Here is a 4461-nt window from a genome sequence, read left to right as displayed (position 1 = left end):
TGAAATTAGTCGAGTTGCGCTCAAACTGATAAAATTAATCGACGTCCGCGGTAAAATTAGTCGAGTTGCACACAAGTTGTTTTGGTACACGGAACCGGATTAAAAAAAAAAACCAAAAAAAAAAAAGAAAAAGAAAAGCATCATATACCCACCCACCCCCAACCCCCCTCCCCCTCTCCCACCTAACTCTTTTGACCATTACTACTTTTTTATAATTGCCACCCCATCTTTCCAAGCTGACACTCACTCCTTCATTTTTTGCTTCTCACTTTTCTCTCATTTTCAACTTTCTAAAAGAAGAAATGGCAGATCAACTCACAGATGATCAGATCTCTGAATTCAAAGAAGCTTTCAGCCTATTTGACAAAGATGGAGATGGTTAGCTCTTCACTATTCCTTACATTCATTTCCATACACCAAAATTAATTAATTTTTTTTTTTTTTGAAGAAAAATTGAATCTTTAATCACTTTGAATATACCCCAAGATCCATAATTATTGAATATGTTGTTTTTTCCTCATATTTATGTGTGTGTATTTTATTGATCCAAGACTTTAGTATGTAGTTAAATTGTTTGTGTATGTATATATGGAAATGGTTAGCTCTTCACTATTCTTAACATTCATTTTCATACACCAATTATTGTTTTTTTGGAAGAAAAATTGAATCTTTAATAACTTTGAATATACCCCAGATCCATAATTCTTGAATATGTTGTTTTTTTCTCATATTTATGTGTTTATTTATTGATCCAAGACTTTAGTATGTAATTAAATTGTTTGTATATGTATATATATATATATATGGAGATGGCCAGCTCTTCACTATTCCTAACACACACCAATTTTTATTTTTATTTTTGAGGAAAAATTGAAACTTTAATCACTTTGAATATACCCCAGATCCATAATTCTTCAATATGTTGGTTTTTTTTTTTTTTAATATCATATTGATGTGTTTATCTTAAATCACTGTGAATATACCTAGATGGTCAGCTCTCACTATTCCTTACAAATATACCTAGATGGTCAGCTCTCACTATTCCTTACATTCTTTTTCATACACAATTTTTATTTTTATTTTTATTTTTGAATAAAAATTGAATCTTTAATCACTTTGAATATACCCCAGATCCATAATTCTTGAATTTGTTGTTTTTTTTTCTTCCACATAACTGTAGTTAAATTGTTTGTGTATGTATATATGGAGATGGTTAGCTCTTCACTATTCCTAACATTCATTTCCATACACCAAAATTATTATTTTTGAAGAAAAAATGAATCTTTAATCACTCTGAATTATACTCAGATCCATAATTCTTGAATATGTTGTTTCTTTTTTTAATCATATATATGTGTTTATTTATTTTTAATCACTGTGAATATACCTAGATGGTCAGCTCTCACTATTCCTTACATTATTTTTTGTACACATTTTTTTTTTTTGGAATAAAAATTGAATCTTTAATCACTTTGAATATACCCCAGATCCATAATTCTTGAATTTGCTGTTTTTTTCCACATAAATGTAGTTAAATTGTGTGTGTGTATATATATATGGAGATGGTTAGCTCTTCACTATTCTTAACATTCATTTCCATACACCAAAATTAATTTTTTTGAAGAAAAAATGAATCTTTAATCACTCTGAATCATACTCAGATCCCAAAATCTTGAATATGCTGTTTCTTTTTTAATCATATATATGTGTTTATTTTTTATGGATCTTGCCTAAAATTGATCCAAGACTTGAGAGTCAACTGGTATATATGTAGTTAAATTGTTTGTATATATCTATAGATGGTTCGAGCTAAAAGGAATGGATTTGGTTTAGCGTGATTCGAAGGGTTAGATCCAAGGCTGGTGTTGCCTTTTGTTGACTAATTTGTGATTTATGATTGGTTGGATGTTGAGTGAGGATAAGTGGATCCTATATTGTTAGGTGAATGAGTGTGGAATATCTTTGAAAGCATTATCCTTTGTGTAAATGAGTGCAAACTTATCATATGGAGACACACAGAGACATTCAGGAAGATTAGTTCCATTCAATATTATATACTCCCTAAGCAGTTTAAAAAAAAAAAAATTGTTTTTCTTAGCTTGATTTAAGTAAGTATATTAAAGATGTATATAATGTACCAAAATGCCCTTTAATCTTCTGGTCTTAAACATGCCACGTGGGATGTTGAAATTTAAAAGTTGTCAAATTAGGAAAGAGGCATTCTTTTGGAAACAAACTAAAAAGGAAAGTAAGATAAATAAATTAAAATTGAGGGAGTAGTTAGAACGGAAGCAGTGGGTTCCGTGGTGAGGATTGTGGTTAATTTGTGTCGCTATGTGGAAAAATTTACCCTTCTAGGTGCTTAGAGATGGTCTTTCTTTGTTATTTGATTTTTTTGATATCCAAGAAATCCTAGAAACCAGCTGGTGCACGCTTCGAAGCTTGGTGGATAATGGGCTCACGCGTCTATCCTTCCCCACTTAAATACTATGCTTTTGTCTGTGTTGAAATTGTATTTGGCTCAAATCAGTTGACACTTCTTAGAAAGGTTGAACCTCTCTTATGTGTTTCCTGACTAGGATTCATCCTGTTGATTCTTGATTTTTTCTTTGTTTTGTTTAATGATGGATATAATCATTCTGTTCAATGTGATAACTTGGTCATAATGGGATTATATAAGTATCGGTACAATGCTTTAACACGTGAGGAAGTTTGTGCTAGTCTTTTAGGCAATTTTGTTTGTGTTTGCTTTTTCTTTCTGACAAGCTGATAAATATGACATCATGAAAGCTTTCAGATTTAGCAATATTACATAAGCTAATTTAGTCAGTAACTCCTAAACCTGAGTAGCTGCTTTCGGTTGGACGTACTACATCTTTTGGTTGAAACAGATTGCAGACCAAATGAAACTTGCTCTGTCCTCTCCTTGTAAAAATTGTCCCTGTTTGACAATATATTGAGTATCTACTATAAAACATCCTTTTCTAATAGATACGTATTTGTGTTTGCTTTTCCTTTCCGACAAGCCGATATATATATGCCATGAAAAAAGCTTTCAGATTTAGCAAAATTACATAAGCTAATTTAGTCCTAAGCAGTGATAGCTGTTTTCAGTTGGCCTTGCTGCATTTTTTGGTTGAAACAGATTGCACACCAAATAAAACTTGCTCTGTCGTCTTTTTGAAGTAACTGTCCATTTTTTCTTCTCCATTTTTTCTTCCTTTTATTTTATAAATAATTTGGAGCCATGGAAGCAGTTAATGATGTGTTGTGTGTGCTTTTTTACTTATTTTCATCTTTTTCAGTCTTTATGATGAATTCTATGTTTGGTTGTTCTCATTGTTTTACTTGTCTTAAAGTTTCTAGTTTGATCTGGACCACTGTTGGTAGAATGAATAAGAAAAGCCATTTTTATGTATTGTACGATTTTAATATGATGTCTATACATTTTTAGTAATTATATCCAAATATGCTACAGGTTGCATCACCACTAAGGAGCTTGGTACTGTGATGCGGTCATTGGGACAAAATCCAACTGAGGCTGAGCTTCAAGACATGATCAATGAAGTTGATGCTGATGGAAATGGAACCATTGACTTCCCCGAGTTCCTGAACCTAATGGCTCGTAAGATGAAAGACACAGATTCCGAGGAGGAACTCAAGGAAGCTTTCAGAGTATTCGATAAGGATCAGAACGGATTTATTTCTGCAGCTGAGTTGCGCCATGTCATGACAAATCTAGGCTAGAAGCTTACAGATGAAGAGGTTGACGAGATGATTCGTGAAGCTGACGTGGACGGTGATGGACAGATCAACTACGATGAGTTTGTCAAGGTCATGATGGCCAAGTGAGAACCGATCAACTCAACTTAAATATTTAGAAGTGAATTTTTTTTTTTTTTTTTAAATGGAAACAGGGCAGATAAATTGGATGAGCTTTTCTATATTTGGTTAGAATACGTTCTTTTGACGTTATTAGCTTTGTTTTGTAGTGCTACTTGTCAGTATATGCTTGTCTGCTCTGTTTGTTAGTATGGTCCTGTTTTTTTCTTCTTAAATTTGGTCAGAGTTTATGTTTTTTTTTTCAAGTGACTAATTTTGTTGATATTCCAGATTCTTATGTATTCTTGCTCTTTGTTCTGACTTCTAATTTACGTTGATTGCCTTTCAATTTTCTCTGAGAGTGTTCAAATTTTCTAAGCCTGCAAGATCATCATGTGGAAATACAGTTAGTCTTTGTCTTGTGTTGATACATTTGGCTTCCATGCTAATTGTGGTAGAATAACTTTTTTCCGAAAATAGCTGATAGTACTACAATAAGTGACACTTACCTCTTCAACGACGTATAATTGGTCTTCGTAGAGGGGGATGAAAGCAAATAGTAAATCAAGTAGGAGTGCCAGACGAAAGTGGAATGTAGGTTACATTTGACGGGGCCTTTGTCACCTCCATGTTCGATGT

General features: G+C 32.6%; 1 pseudogene; it reads left to right on the top strand.

Moving 5' to 3' along the window:
* Nucleotides 1-219: 219 nt before the first annotated feature.
* Nucleotides 220-4176, top strand: LOC132040034 (calmodulin-like; annotated as a pseudogene).
* Nucleotides 4177-4461: the final 285 nt, after the last annotated feature.

Source organism: Lycium ferocissimum, chromosome 12 (assembly GCF_029784015.1).
Source record: "Lycium ferocissimum isolate CSIRO_LF1 chromosome 12, AGI_CSIRO_Lferr_CH_V1, whole genome shotgun sequence".
Classification (NCBI taxonomy): domain Eukaryota; kingdom Viridiplantae; phylum Streptophyta; class Magnoliopsida; order Solanales; family Solanaceae; genus Lycium; species Lycium ferocissimum.
Note: the sequence above shows the minus strand (reverse complement) of the source record. Positions and strands in the feature narration are given on the sequence as shown.